We start from the raw sequence: 16,710 nt of genomic DNA, 5'->3' as shown, positions 1-16,710 counted from the left end.
ATCATTTTCATAATATTTTCCTTTAAGGCATTACATGCCGTAAATTTTACACCGGTGGTCCACAACTGTTCCCAGTCAGCAAACATAATGTTATGATAATATGGCTTTAGCACAGGGGTGGGGAACGTGTTTCCCCTCTAGAAGTTGCCAGACTACAATTCCCATTATTCCCGACATTTGGTCACACCGGCTGGGGCTGATGGGTGCTGGAGCCCAGCAAAAACTGGTAAGCCACTGGTTTCAAGTAGTTGTTTGAGAGAGATTTTGGTCCCTGAACCTTTGCCCATCACCCCTCACATGCCCCTTAGAAGACTCCACATGGAAAGTAGCTGCTCACACTAACAAGGAGGTCAGTTTTTGTAGGAATCATTCAGAAGCTTGAAAGCAAGAGACCGAAGAACATAAGGCCAGAAGCCTACCCTCCAATATTTTTCCAATGAGAATAGGGAAGCACTATTCAATAATAATAATAATAATACCATATTGGCCCGAATATAAGCCGCACCCGCAAATAAATCACACCTTTAAAAATCACCGGGGGGTGAGAGAGAGAGAAAAAACAATACCAGAATATAAGCCGCTCCCTTAAAATTCCACAGGCACACACACCTGTTCCGTTTAATGTATGTCTCTTTCAGCAACGATATCGCAAAAGCCCATTTTTGCAAGGTTGCGAATTTAAACCACACTTTAATTTTTCACGGTCGGAATGTGGAAAAAAGTGAGGCATATTTGGGGCAATATGGTAATCGTAGTAGTAGTACAGTGGTACCTTGGGTTACATACGCTTCAGGTTACAGACTCCACTAACCCAGAAATAGTACCTTGGGTTAAGAACTTTGCTTCAGGATAAGAACAGAATTTGTGCTCCGGCGGCATGGCAGCAGCAGGAGGCCCCATTAGCTAAAGTGGTGCTTTAGGTTAAGAACAGTTTCAGGTTAACAACAGACCTCCGGAACGAATTAAGTACTTAACCCAAGTACCACTGTAGTTATTATTATTATTATTATTATTATTATTATTATTATTATTATTATTATTATTAATTATACACTGCCCATCTGAATGGGTTGCCACAGCCGCTCTGAGCAGCTTCCAACATTTATAAAAACATAATAAAACATTTTTATAGAGGTTGTATTGTTACTTATCTCTTTGGCTCAGGGGTCGCATAACTCCATACCCTCCAACATTTCTCTGGTGAAAATAGGGATGTCCTAAGGAAAAGTGGGACATTTTGGGATAAATTCAGAAACTGGGACAGCTTCTGTAAATCATAGAATCATAGAATCATAGCGTTGGAAGAGACCACAAGCGCCATCGAGTCCAACCCCCTGCCAAGCAGGAAACACCATCAGAGCACTCCTGACATATGGTTGTCAAGCCTCTGCTTAAAGACCTCCAAAGTAGGAGACTCCACCACACTCCTTGGCAGCAAATTCCACTGTCAAACAGCTCTTACTGTCAGGAAGTTCTTCCTAATGTTTAGGTGGAATCTTCTTTCTTGTAGTTTGGATCCGGGACTGTCTCTGGAAAATAGGGGCGCATGAAGGGTCTGCAGAAGGAGAGGGCGCTGCTGGATCAAGCCACAGTGGCCAACCAGATGGCCTTGGGAAGCCTGCAGGCAAGACTTGAATGCAACTCTGCCGTGGTTACTGGCAACTAGTATTCAAAGGCATACCATCTCCGACATTAAGGTAGAACCCGTACACTCAACCTGTCCCCCTCCCCACCTTCCACGGCCAGTTAGCAGTGAGTTTGTCCCTGGTGCTGCCTAGGAGCAGGGAGGTATAACACCCCATCCAGTTTTCCTGGGAGAGAAGCAAAGCACTGGACCCCTAAGGAGATCAGCATCCTTTGTACAGCACAAAGGGATGGTTCCAGGCCTCCCATTATCCCTGCACAGTCGAGAGCCAGCTCATTTTTTGGGGGGGAAATTCAGCATCTTTAGCTCAATCGGCGTGAACCTCTTAATGCCTCTGCTAGGAAGCGGAGATACCAGGTCGCCGTACCTCACCGAAGCAAGATGCAATAGGTTTAGCAACCTCCAGCAGACCGGCAAAGGGAGCTGCCGGGATGGAAATGCGAGGAAAGAGATATATGGTTGGCCCACCTCAGAAATTGAGAGATTGCACATAGCTGTCAACTTACAGATTTGAAAATAAGGGACCGGCAGCCTCGAAAATAAGGGATCAGCAGCCAAAATAAGGGATTTTTCTTAGCTTATACAGAAATCCGGCACTCATGGAGCCATGCTGCTTTTGCTGCGACTGTGTTTTGCAGGCGGCTGGACTAGATGATCCTAAGGGTCTACAACTCCGACCAAGGAAGAGTGGCAGACAAAACTGATGAACGACGTCCAGATGGCAAAGCTTACAGGCAGAATTAGAAACCATGAAGAGGACCTCTTTAATAAAGAATGGGGAAAGTTTATAATTTAGTTGAAAAGCTGTTGTAAAGAGTTACATACATTGGTAGGATTGACAGAACACTTGTAGTAAAAATTTGAACTATGGATGGACAAATGATTTGTAAAAATAGAGTTATGAAAGGGAGGCAGAGGGGGAAATCACTACATTAAGATGCTGCACTGGTTGGAGGGGATGCTAAGCAGCACGTCGGGGCTGCCGTCGTCCTGGTGCGAGGAGTTCCACCAGCCCTTCCCTGCCCGAGAGAGGAGGGAGGGAGAGAGACTCTCGCCCACACCGCCCACGAGCCCGGCATGAGGAGGTTGTGGCGCCATGGCAGCGTCCCTCCCCATCCCCTCCTCTTCCTCCTCCCTCAGGCCGCCTCCTCAGCCGTCACTGCCGCCTCCGGCTTCCCCTGGCAGTAAGAGAGGGGCTGCCTGCCCACCTGCCGCCACCCGTCTCCTCACGACACGCCCCTGAAGGGGAAAAGGGGGAGACGGAGACGCGGCAGCTCGTGCGCATGCTCTCTCTCGCGGCGGAGGACCCCGAGCCGCTGCTTCCCTCCCGAGCCGGGCGAGCATGAAACCCCTGAAATTTAAGGGACATCATCAATAAGGGACAGCAGCGGGACACGGCGCTGGGATAAGGGAGTTTCCCGCCAAATAAGGGGCGGTTGACAGCTATGAGATTGCAGAGTTGGAAAAGGTTTGGAAAAGAGACTGAAATGATTAAGGGGATGGAGCCACTCCTCTGTAAGGCTGCGGCAGGAGAGGCTTTTAAGTTTAGAGAAAAGGCAAGCGAGAGGGTGACACAACAGAAGTTTACCGAATTATGCTCGACTTTGAGAGACTGGGCAGAGACAAGTTTTGTCTCCCTCTCTCTTAACTCTCAAACCCGAAGACTTCCATTGAAGCTGGATGCTGGAGGGAGAAGAGACGGTGGAAGAGGACTGGAAAAAATTTAAAGACTATTTACAAAAACATTATAAGCTGTATGAATGTTAAGAGAATGCACGATAGAAAGCAACATGGCGTCAGCAATTTAGTTGTAAGATATGTGAGAATAAGTGATGTTTAAGAAAATGATGAAATTGGAAGTAATATTATGTTTAAGTTAAGCAGGTCAGTATATGATAAAAATATTTAAAGTTTGGGAGATAATATTTGAGAACTACAAAATAAGAACTGAAATAAGGTAATAAATTGCTGCTTATAATTACATGACTGAGAACGCAGGAAAGGGTGATGTGAGGAAGTCCAAAGATTATGAAAATATGATTTATGGATAATTGTTTTTTGTTGTATTCTTTTTTTCATTCTATGTCTATTTTCTAATTTTTCTTTGTTTTTCTGTTTGTTGTACGGTGATGGTATTATATATGTTTGGTGGTTTGTTTTTTGTTTAAAATTTGCAATAAATATCTTTTTTTAAAAAAAAAAAGCTGGATGCTGGAGGGGGTGACCTCCTCTGTCTGGTGCAACACGTTCAAGAGGTTCCCACCACTTTCCTGACCCTCCACCTCTTTCTTCTGTGCACATGACCCACCTTGTGCAAGTGCCTGGTCATTGCCATCCGCAGGGCAGATGAGTTCGCAGGATGCAAAGGCGTTTCCTCCTTCTGCTACCCTAGGGGCGGTTCGGGCCAACGGTTTGAGCAGTTGTGCTTCTTTGCAACAACCCCTTACTTAGGCTGGAGGAAACGACGCCAGTGGGTGGGGAGCGGCCAGAGTTACCCCAGAGTACCGTATTTTTCGCTCTATGAGATGCATTTTCCCCCTCCTAAAAAGTAAGGGGAAATGTGTGTGCATCTTATGGAGCGAATGCAGGTGGGAGGCTCTGCTCAGCGCTCCCTTTAAAGAGCTGCGTGGAGCGTGTGCCCTTCTCCCTCCTCGGGGAAAAGTCCCCAAGAGCCGCGCACAGACTCTGCACACTCTTTAGCCATGCGCAGTCTCCCCCAGGAAGGGGATAAAAGCTCCCCTTGCCCGGGAGAGGCTGTTTGCGGCTATCCCATAAGCCAGGACAGCCAGTGGGATCGCTGCACAGCAATCCCGCTTGCTGTCCTAGCTTCTGGGATTCAGAAATTTTTTCCCTCGTTTTCGTCTTCCAAAAACTAGGTGCGTCTTATGGTCTGGTGTGTCTTATAGAGCAAAAAATATGGTACATGTCAGCATCAGAAAATTTTCATGCGCTTCGCCCCCAGGAAAACACACAGGAGGTGGCCTCCACATACTGCCCTTGGTTCTAGCTGCTGGAGAAAATGTCGTTCCAGAAAGCCCTGGAAAGTTAGGGAGGTGCTTCTGCAAAATGGCCAGGGGTTTTTTTCCCCCGACACCCCAAGCCAAGGCAATTTCAGGGAGTGCACAGGGGAAGGAAATGGGGGGAGCCCCATTGTAGAATCATTTGTGCAGGTTTTCTGCTGGTGGGGCTTATTAGTTGAATTCTGCCCTGTATATTTAAAGCACACACCCCCAAAAGGCCCAGATACCTGGGAACTGTAGTCCCTCCCCCCACAGAACTACAATTACCAGCACCCACAAGAAAATACAGTTTCCTGGGTTCTTTTTTGGAGGGGGTGTGCTTTAAATGTATGGTGTGTACACCAGACACTGGGACAAATAACAGGGGAGAGTTTTTGTCTTCCATGTTCAGCTTTGGAGTTTCAGCTGACCACTGTTGGAGACAGTGCCCTGGGCCAGATGGGCCCTAGTTCTAGTGAATCACAGCTCTCCAATTTTTAGCCAATTTCTGCATCCCTGCTGGTAGTGAGCTTCACAAAGGCTACAGCAAGAGGCGTCTTCATCAGTCATGGGACCTCCACATGTCCTGACTCCCTGTTATGTTAACTCCACTGTGCTCAACCCCCGATCTCTTCGCCGTCAGAGAGAAAGCAGCGGAAAAAGAGAAGTCAAGGACCCCAAACGAAAGATGGATATTTTTCGCAAGCAAAGACAATGCCCAGATGACTGCAGAAGTTTCATTCCTGCAGGAGCAGTTTAAGGCGCAAAAGGGTTTTAGGTCCATCCCACCCCCACCCCCCACTGGACCTCTTAATTATTACATCACGTTATTGAAGTCAGATTGACAGCCATTAAGGCTCGAATGTGGCTTCTGCAAAGATGCATTGTTTCGTTCTTTATGCTGGCAGAGAAACCCACCGGAAGACTATTTGTGGAAGGAGAATGATGGTGCAGTTTTAAAGCATGTGCTTTTATTAGCGTGCACTAAAATATACAGTGGTGCCCCGCAAGACCAATGCCTCGCAAGATGGAAAACTCGCTAGACAAAAGAGTTTTCCGTTTTGGAGGTGCTTCGCAAAACGAATTTCCTATGGGCTTGCTTCGCAAGACGACAATGTCTTGCGAGTTCCTGCTGGGTTTTTTTCCTTCCCCCCCCTTTCCCTAAGCCGCTAAGCCGCTTATCAGCTGATCCGATCAGCAGATAAGCCGCTAAAAGCTGCTAATAGCGCTAATCCGCTAATCCTTCAATGGGCTTGCTTCGCAAGACGAAAAAACCGCTAGACGAAGAGACTCACAGAACGGATTCTTTTCGTCTTGCGAGGCACCACTGTACATGTATCTTAACGGCAACTGAGACACTGACTTATTTCTGACTTTCCTTTTCAAAGAGTTTAGGAGGATGAACAAAGCAAATGTAACATGGGAATTGGTCAAAGCAGGCCAGAAGGATGTCCTGGTCACTGGTGGGGGCTTGAGAAGGTTGGGGGTGGGCAGTCAGTCACCTAGGAAAGGCCCCCCTGCCTTTCCTTCAGGCAGACTGTGGTCCAGCTTGCTTTATTTTTTTAAAGGGATAGTGGAGATGAAACTCAGCATCACCTGAAGGGACAAAGGTCCATGTTCTACAGAGTCATTGGTCCATCATACCCATTTGGTCTCATCTGGCTGGTGGTACTTCTCCAGGATATTTCCCAGGCCTTGAGATCCTTCCACCAAAGATGGACCAAGGATTTTGTATGTGTAAAAGAGGTGGCTTTAGAAGAAGAGTTTGGATTTGATATCCCAATTTATCACTACCCAAAGGAGTCTCAAAGTGGCTAACATTCTCCTTTCCCTTCCTCCCCCACAATAAACACTCTGTGAGGTGAGTGGGGCTGAGAGACTTCAGAGAAGTGTGACTGGCCCAAGGTCACCCAGCAGCTGCATGTGGAGGAGCGGAGACGCGAACCCGGTTCCCCAGATTACGAGTCCACCGCTCTTAACCACTACACCACACTGGCTCTCTCTGTATACAATTGGGCCTAGGTGGGCATGCGTCAGCCATCACCCTAGTTTAATTTTACCCTTTGCAAACTGCAAGTAGAGGTAGCAGATGGACAGAGGGAGAAAGGGTGGTATTCAACTAAGTTTTGGGGCTCATTCACACTTCTGCTTGTGCCAAGAAAGCACAGGGATGGGTGGTTTTTCGCTTGAACACACCTTCCGGGCATGGGTCCAAGCAGTTTCTTCCCCGAGCTGCTCCTTTCCAAGGGAAAATCCACTCTTTAGTGAGAGATTGGAGCAAATGGCAATGTGGGGTAAACCTGAATTGCCACTTTCTCAAACGGGACCATAGAATGTGCATAGGAGCCCTTACTCAGAGTCAACCAAGTAAAATTAATGAACGAGTAGGTGAAGTTCTAGGGTGGCGCTGTGGGTTAAACCACAGAGCCTAGGACTTGCCGATCAGAAGGTTGGTGGTTCAAATCCCTGCGATGGGGCGAGCTCCCGTTGCTCAGTCCCTGCTCCTGCCAACCTAGCAGTTTGAAAGCACGTCAAAGTGCAAGTAGATAAATAGGTACCACTCCAGCGGGAAGGTAAACGGCGTTTCCGTCTGCTGCTCTGGTTCGCCAGAAGTGGCTTAGTCATGCTGGCCACATGATCCGGAATCTGTACGCCGGCTCCCTCGGCCAATAAAGCGAGATGAGCCCCGCAACCCCAGAGTCAGTCACGACTGGACCTAATGGTCAGGGGTCCCTTTACCTTTACCTTTTAGGTGAAGTTCTAAGGAGTGTGCAGAAATGGCACTTGTATGGCTCAGGGAGCAAGAATGAGTCCATTTGTACTGTGCCTGCTACTGTATGCCATCTCCTCCGAAAAGTCAAGTGGTGGGGTGTGTGTGTGTGCGTCTGCATGCTTGAGTCAAAGCACCTGGTGCAATGGAAAAAATGCCAAACAAGGCATTGACCCGGCTGCCTTCGAATAAACAGCGGCGCCTGCATGTCATCAATCCGAAGGTGGAATGTCAATGCATCAGCTGAGCACCCCATGGATCTCAACTGTCCTTGCATGCAGATAGGAGGGAGGAGTGGGTAGGCAGACCCCACACCCAACCTATCAATCACACTGAATTCATAAAAGCGGATACAGACTTGTTAGGTGCTCATATTGGTGAGAAATGACTTCTTCCAATGTTATTTCAAGCAGTAGGGTGGGGGCAGGCAAACCTTTCTCTCCAAGGGCCCCCACACTTCTGGTAGCCGAAGCGGTAATTCTGCTTGCGATGACCACACATTTCAGCTCCCCCCCCCCAAAAAATAGTCCTTTTAGAGAAGAGTTGGGGAGCCTGTGGACCTCTCTATGTTGTTGGACTCCAGTTCCCATCAGCCTCGGCAATCCTGGCCAATGGTTAGGCATTATGGGATTTATAAAAGGTAAAGGGACCCCTGACCGTTAGGTCCAGTCGTGGCCAACTCTGGGGTTGCGGCGCTCATCTCGCTTTACTGGCCAAGGGAGCTTCCGGGTCATGTGGCCAGCATGACTAAGCCACTTCTGGCGAACAAGAGCAGCGCACGGAAACGCCGTTTACCTTCCCGCCAGAGTGGTACCTATTTATTTACTTGCACTTTGACATGTTTTTGAACTGCTAGGTTGGCAGGAGCAGGGACCGAGCAACGGGAGCTCACCCCATCGTGGGGATTTGAACCACCGACCTTCTGATCAGCAAGTCCTAGGCTCTGTGGTTTAACCCACAGCTCCACCCGCGTCCCACATGGGATTTATAGAATCACAGAATTGTGGAGCTGGAAGGGACCCCAAGGGTAAACTAGTTCAACTCCTTGCAATGCAGGAATCACATCTAAGTGCTATTTTCACTCATCATGCATTCTTCCTGCCAAACCTTCGATGTCATTGTTTGCCGTGGCTAATATTGCAAAAGCAAAATTAAAAGTTTTTTTAAAAAGAGATTATCATATAAGATCCACACAATACCAGAAGAACTGGCTGCCAATATGCTTCCAGCCCACTTCAAGGTAAAATGTCTGGGGGACCACAAGTTCTCAACCCATTTTAGAGTAGTGGGGGGGGGGGAGAAGCAGAGTCACCACTTACCTACCCTTAAGTTAGACCAGCCCTTGTGTTTCCAAGATTGAAGGGCATGCCCTGAGTAAAAACAAATGAATCACTCAGTTTCAGCTTCCCCCCACCCTATTTCTCGTTTTCAAAATCTTAAGTGCAGTCCTCTACTTTTTCACATCAGTTTGTGGACTTTTTGTTTTTTGTTTTTTTTAATGAAAACTTCTCTGCCTTTTAATGCTAATTTCTCATAATGTGCATGCATTTCTGCAAAGCAATTTCTCCTAAAATAGTGCATTATTTTCATTAATACACATTTTTAAGGATGATTTCCTCCATTATATGGCATTTTGCATGCATTGCTTGGCTGGAGGACTGCACTGCAAAATCAGGAGAAGCACACATTTCGACGGTTGGCTGTGTCCTAGCACCCAGTTCTGCGGCAGCTCTACCTAAGAAGTGCTCAGTTCCTGCATTCACCCTCAACCAGAGTCAGCGCAGATGTTTCCATGCTGTACCATTCCGATTAAACAGTGAACCGCACAACAGCCATTTGAAGAGGGAGGACTTCCTCTTGAAAGAGTGCTGAATACAGCTGCTCCCAGGCTAAGACCGCAAGCCTTAAATTTGCTGCCGCCTGAACAAACAGCTACATATAAACAGTCACTTAGCATATACAAATCCAAGCATGCTACAATGCAGGGGGGGGGGGGGTAAGAGAGAGGATGGTGGCCGCGGTTGCTTAAGGTCAGGTGTGTACCTTGCTTTAGCCATTTCTGCTTTGTTTTTGCAGCTGTCCCTTTTTGGAGCAGCTCTTCCACTTCCTCCAGAACAGCCCGCAGAGATAGCAAAAGACAGACCACAGCACCCGGGCAGGGCAGCATGTCACGCACTCGACACTTATCCCTCCCTCCTTCCCAGGGAGCCGACGGAAGCAGATTATCGACATCAGGCTTCCCCAGCCTAGCACCCTCCAGATAACTATAGAATCTTAGACCTGGAAGGGACCCCAACAGTCGTCCCGTCCAACCCCCTGCAATACAGGAATCTCAGCTAAAGCATCCATGAGAGATGGCCATCCAACCGCTGCTTAAAATCCTCCAAGCTAGGAGCGTCCATCCACAACCTCCTAATGGAGTCCATTCCACTCTGGAACAGCTTTTACTGTTAACGGAAAAATCCGAGGGCTCCCTTGGACAAAAACAAAGACACCAACCAGGATAACTTGGAGCAAAACAGCAGCCTATAGGCTTGGCCTTTATTTATCTGTTGCAACAGGGTGCTCCCCTCACCCGCAGGAGAGAGGAGGGACCCAGAAAAATGGCGCGCAAGGCCTTATAAATACTTTTGAAATTGCCACCCTGTAGATCAAGACCACCCCCAGAAACATCATACATACATCACAGAAGGGGTGTAACCTAAGACCACCCCTCAGATACATCACACAAAAGGCGGTCTAAACAGAAATTTGAATGTTGTTTTTCTCCTGTCCTTGTTTATCTCCTGTCTGGCAGGTTACTTGATTGGATTTCCTGGGGAGCCTGGCCAGTCTTTTGTAATGATAAATACTTAGTTCCTGGGCCAGGTCACAGGCTCTCACCCTATTCAAACACAGACATACCCTTAAGACAGGATTTGTGAAGGAAAAAACAACGGGGAGGCTTTTCCACTTTGACCTTGCAGAGAAAACATTTGCTCAGTTTAGGAATCAAAATGGCTTCAGGTCGGTCTTCCTGTGCTGATCTATGTACGTGCGGTTATGAACATTACCATATATCTAAGACCTCAAAATTCCTATCGCATTACCTGTAATGAGTATGGGTTGCTCGTGCGTAAGTTACCGCCACTCCTGGCTGTGTTGCCTTGTTAAACCTTTCTGTCTGGACAGCCCTTCATTTCGTGGCTGCCTCAGTCGCTAGCAGAATCCGTCAGTGGGCGTTTCTTAAACCTTTTCCAACATAAAAGTTGTTTGACGCCAAGTCTCCTCCTACTCTCCCTGCGCAGAAGTCTTCTGCGCAGGGAGGGCGTGGGTAGCGGAGGACCCGTGCTCTCCCCGCTGGTGTCCGGTGAAGAGTCCTGGAGCCCTCTCTCTGATACCCCCATCTGCCCCCCTTTATCCCTGGTGTTGCGCTGATTTGCTTCCCCATCTGCTGAGCTGCTTCTCTCCCTGCTGGGCCCTTCTCCAGCATCATTTGAGAGCCTTCCCTCCGCCTCTAGCTTCGATGTCAGTTCCCTGACATCACCATTAGACAGTTCTTCCTAAAGTTGAATCAGAATCTCCTTTTCTGTAACTCAAATCCATTGGTTAGAGTCCTACTTTCTGGAGCAGGAGAAAACAAGCTTTCTCCATCTTCCATGTGATAGCCCTTGAGATATTTGAAGATGATGATCTCTCAGTCTCCTCTTTTTCAAGTTAAACATGGCTCCTTCAACTGTTCCTCATACGACTTGGTTTCTAGACCCTTTATCATCTCTGTTGCCCTCCTCTGCAGCTGGAATACAACTCCCATCTGCCACAGGTCAGGTTGGAGCTGTGGTCTTAAAACATCTGGGGAACATCAAGCTGGGGACGTCTGATGTTGACCAGAAGCTATGGGACAAAGTTCAAGGTGCTGGAGCTAACACAGAAGTCACAATACAGCTCAGGACCAGGTTAATGAGTGGCCGCCTTATCTTCTATTGATTGGCTGCATTTATACCACACCTTTCTTGGGAGAAAAGCAATGGCAAACCTAGACAGCGTCTTAAAAAGCAGACACATCACCTTGCCAACAAAGGTCCGTATAGTTCAAGCCCTGGTTTTCCCAGTAGTGATGTATGGAAGTGAGAGCTGGACCATAAAGAAGGCTGATCGCCAAAGAATGGATGCTTTTGAATTATGGTGCTGGAGGAGACTCTTGAGAGTCCCATGGACTGCAAGAAGATCAAACCTCTCCATTCTGAAGGAAATCAGCCCTGAGTGCTCACTGGAAGGACAGATCGTGAAGCTGAGGCTCCAATACTTTGGCCACCTCAGGAGAAGAGAAGACTCCCTGGAAAAGACCCTGATGCTGGGAAAGATGGAGGGCACAAGGAGAAGGGGAAGACAGAGGACGAGATGGTTGGATAGTGTTCTTGAAGATACCAGCATGAGTTTGACCCAACTGCGGGAGGCAGTGGAAGACAGGAGGGCATGGCGTGCTCTGGTCCAGGGGGTCACGAAGAGTCGGACATGACTAAACAACTAAACAACAACAGCAGCAGCAGTATACCACACCTTCTCATCCAAGGAGTTCAAAGTGGCACATATGGTTCTCCCCCTCTCATTTAATCCCTACAACAACCCTGTGAGGAAGGCTAGGCTGAGAGGCAGTGACTGGCCCCAGGTCACCCAGTGCGCCTCATGGCTGGATGTGTCTTAGTTCAACACTCTAACACCCAGTAGATTGCTGTGGTCTCCCCTGTAAAGGTCTCAGAAGCCTGCTTCACAGTCACTCAGAGCAGGGCTTGTAATGTGGTTGCTCCTGTTCTGTGGAATAGCATCCCTGTCAAAATAAGACAGGGGCCCACTTTCTGCACTTTCCAGAAAAAGTTGAAGACATTTCAGGCTTTCTCAGCTGGATAAATGGGTCTCCACCAAAAGTGGTAGATTTTCAGTTTTGTTCCAAATGTATGGTTTTTGTGCTTGGAAAAAAAAACATATTTTGTGTGTTCTGCCACCTTGCAACTACAGTGGTACCTCGGGTTACATACGCTTCAGGTTAGATACGCTTCAGGTTACAGGCTCCGCTAACCCAGAAATAGTGCTTCAGGTTAAGAACTTTGCTTCAGGATGAGAACAGAAATCGTGCTCCGGTGGCACGGCAGCAGCAGGAGGCCCCATTAGCTAAAGTGGTGCTTCAGGTTAGGAACAGTTTCAGGTTAAGAACAGACCTCCGGAATGAATTAAGTTCTTAACCCGAGGTACCACTGTATACTCATTCATGAGAAAGGCTTCAGGAGCTAACCTCGAGGAAAAACTGTACCCGCTGCCTTGCGGGCTATCTTTGTGAGAAGAAAAGGCTACGGAGGAAACCCAACACAAATCTGGAATGGAGTCCCCAAGGCAGTTGGATGGCACCTTGAATAATAATAATAATAATAATAATATTATTGGGCGGCTTCCAACTGAATATTGTACAGTACAGCTTCAAACATTAAAAACTTCCCTAAAGAGGGCTGCCTTCAGATGACTTTTAAAAGTAAAATAGTTGTTTTTTGCTTTGACATCTGCTGGGAGGGCGTTCCACAGGGCAGGCGCCACTACCGAGAAGGCCCTCTGTCTGGTTCCCTGTAACCTTACTTCTCGTAATGAAGGAACCGCCAGAAGGCCCTCGGTGCTGGACCTCAGTGTCCGGGCTGAACGATGGGGGTGGAGACGCTCCTTCAGGTATACAGGGCAGAGGCCATTTAGGGCTTTAAAGGTCAGCACCAACACTTTGAATTGTGCTCGGAAACATACAGGGTGCCAAAGAAGATCTCTCAGAACCGGTGTTATGTGGTCCCGGCGGCCACTGCCAGTCACCAGTCTAGCTGCCGCATTCTGGATTAATTGCAGTTTCCTCCTTCTGACAACAACTGCAGCCCAGCTGGTGCCAAATGTCTTGCTCTTTCCTTTGGCCGCAACAGTGAGGCCAAGACAGGGGCAGGTCTTGTTATCTGGGCAGCCCAAGACCCCCATACACAGTGCTGTGATTCTTCAATAGTTTGACTTCACCCCCAGAGGCACAATCCATTCTCTCCAGAGACTCACCTTGAGATGGTGGTTTAGAAGGTGATTAATAAAGCAAACAGCAGCCACAATCTGGGCTGGCTAACCTATAGCCATCCGGGGTTGTGGGACTACAATTCCCATCATCCTTTGCTATTGAAGTCTCTGGTGGGGGGGTGGAAGGGGGAAATAATGTATGTGATTATATGGTTTGATAATTTGTTATGTTGAAATTGCTAATTTTTTTTTAAAAGGGAGGGGGGAGGGCTGGGACATGGATGAGGGAGCAAGCTTTTCTCTTGCTCTGGAGGGCAGGACTCGAACCCATGGCTTCAAGTTACAAGAAAGGAGATTCTGACCAAACATCAGGAAGAACTTTCTGACAGTAGGAGCTTTTTAAAAGTGGAACGGATGGCCATCTGTCAGGGATGCTTTCGTTGAGATTCCTGCATTCATGATCCATGGTGGTTGTTGCTGTTTAGTCGTTTAGTCGTATCCGACTCTTCGTGACCCCCTGGACCAGAGCATGTAGCCACAAATTCTTCTCCATGAATTTATCAGATCTTCTTCTAAAGCCATCTTAAAGGTAAAGGCACCCCTGACCATTAGGTCCAGTTGTGACCGACTCTGGGGTTGCGGCACTCATCTCACTTTATTGGCCGAGGGAGCCAGCGTACAGCTTCCGGGTCATGTGGCCAGCAGGACTAAGCCGCTTCTGGCGAACCAGAGCAGCACATGGAAACGCCGTTTACCTTCCCGCCGGAGTGGTACCTATTTATCTACTTACACTTTGACGTGCTTTAGAACTGCTAGGTTGGCAGGAGCAGGGACCGAGCAACGGGAGCTCACCCTGTTGCGAGGATTCGAACCGCCAACCTTCTGATCAGCAAGTCCTAGGCTCTGTGGTTTAACCCACAGCGCCACCCGTGTCCCATTGCCTACATTGGCTGGTGCTATTTGGAAGTTAGGGTCCAAGCTCTTGAGGCACAGAGGTTAGCAACCCCAGTGTAGTCACACTTAATTTTTGAAGTTCCTCCTTACATGCAAGATATTGAGTTGCCATAGCAGATTTTTTGAAAAATTGTGTGTAAAATGGGCAGAGTCCAGAAGCTATGAATGAGATCCTGGCTGGTCTGAAGGCTTTGTTGTTGTTGTTGTTTAGTCATTTAGTCATGTCTGACTCTTTGTGACCCCATGGACCAGAGCATGCCAGGCACTCCTGTCTTCCGCTGCCTCCCGCAGCCTGGTCAGACTCATGTTTGTAGCTTCAAGAACACTGTCCAACCATCTCGTCCTCTGGCGTCCCCTTCTCCTTGTGCCCTCCATCTTTCCCAACATCAGGGGCTTTTCCAGGGAGTCTTCTCTTCTCAGGAGGCGGCCAAAGTCTTGGAGCCTCAGCTTCAGGATCTGTCCTTCCAGTGAGCACCCAGGGCTGATTTCCTTCACAATGGAGAGGTTTGATCTTTTTGCAGTCCATGGGACTCTCAAGAGTCTCCTCCAGCACCATAATTCAAAAGCATCAATTCTTTGGCGGTCAGCCTTCTTTATGGTCCAGCTCTCACTTCCATACATCACTACTGGGAAAACCATAGCTTTTACTATACGGACCTGTGTTGGCAAGGTGATGTCTCTGCTTTTTAAGATGCTGTCTAGGTTTGCCATTGCCTTTCTCCCAAGGAGCAGGCGTCTTTTAATTTCGTGACTGCTGTCACCATCTGCAATGAAGGCTTTTTCCTACTCTTAAGAAGGCAGGAGAAGCAAAGGACTGCATGTGAAAGCATGGAGGCTGCAGCTGCAGCCATGTAATGAACATAGTCTGCACCTAGCAGGTACCTAACAAATGAGATTAGGCAGGCAAGCCCTAGCTGGAAAGAGGACTAGTGGGGTGCCACAGAGGACTAGTGGGGTGCCACAGGGTTCTGTCTTGGGCCCGGTCTTATTCAACATCTTTATCAACAACTTGGATGATGGACTCAAGGGCATCCTGATCAAATTTGCAGATGACATCAAACTGGGAGGGGTGGCTAACACCCCAGAGGACAGGATCACACTTCAAAACGACCTTGACAGATTAGAGAACTGGGCCAAAACAAACAAGATGAACTTTAACAGGGAGAAATGTAAAGTATTGCACTTGGGCAAAAAAAATGAGAGGCACAAATACAAGATGGGTGACACCTGGCTTGAGAGCAGTACATGGGAAAAGGATCTAGGAGTCTTGGTTGACCACAAACTTGACATGAGCCAACAGTGTGACGTGGCAGCTAAAAAAGCCAATGCAATTCTGGGCTGCATCAATAGGAGTATAGCATCTAGATCAAGGGAAGTAATAGTGCCACTGTATTCTGCTCTGGTCAGACCTCACCTGGAGTACTGTGTCCAGTTCTGGGCACCACAGTTCAAGAAGGACACTGACAAACTGGAACGTGTCCAGAGGAGGGCAACCAAAATGGTCAAAGGCCTGTAAACGATGCCTTATGAGGAACGGCTAAGCTAGCTGGGCATGTTTAGCCTGGAGAAGAGGAGGTTAAGGGGTGATATGATAGGCATGTTCAAATATATAAAAGGATGTCACATAGAGGAGGGAGAAAGGTTGTTTTCTGCTGCTCCAGAGAAGCGGACACGGAGCAATGGATCCAAACTACAAGAAAGAAGATTCCACCTAAACATTAGGAAGAACTTCCTGACAGTAAGAGCTGTTCGACAGTGGAATTTGCTGCCAAGGAGTGTGGTGGAGTCTCCTACTTTGGAGGTCTTTAAGCAGAGGCTTGACAACCATATGTCAGGAGTGCTCTGATGGTGTTTCCTGCTTGGCAGGGGGTTGGACTCGATGGCCCTTGTGGTCTCTTCCAACGCTATGATTCTATGATTCTAGGACAGGGCTTCAACAGTTTCCAAGCAGGAAAGCCTGTTCAAGAAGCCATCTCCCCATGGCGGCTGGCTCCCTCTGCTGTGCTCAAGGAGACGTTGCAGATTCAGATACGCTTTGTCTCCCGTCAACTTCACAGCCAGCCGTCAGTTTTGCTTGTCTTCAAGTGAGCTCCCAAATCTCCCCTCCCATTGTTTCAAACTGCAAACGCCAGAGATTTCAGAGATGCCCACGGCTTTTTTGAAGAAGAAAAAAGAAGTCAGCTTTCCCCATCAACCTCTATAACCTATTTAGAATCTCAGGAGGACAATCGGAGCTGGCAAATGCTTGGGTCCTGTAGGAGGAAAAAGTGAAAGAGGCAGCCATCACCTTTAGGAAGGAGAGAGATGAACCCAAAACTTTTTTTCTCTTTCTT

Source organism: Podarcis bocagei, assembly GCF_964188305.1.
Source record: "Podarcis bocagei genome assembly, chromosome: 7".
Lineage (NCBI taxonomy): Eukaryota > Metazoa > Chordata > Lepidosauria > Squamata > Lacertidae > Podarcis > Podarcis bocagei.
This window is presented reverse-complemented; position numbering follows the sequence as displayed.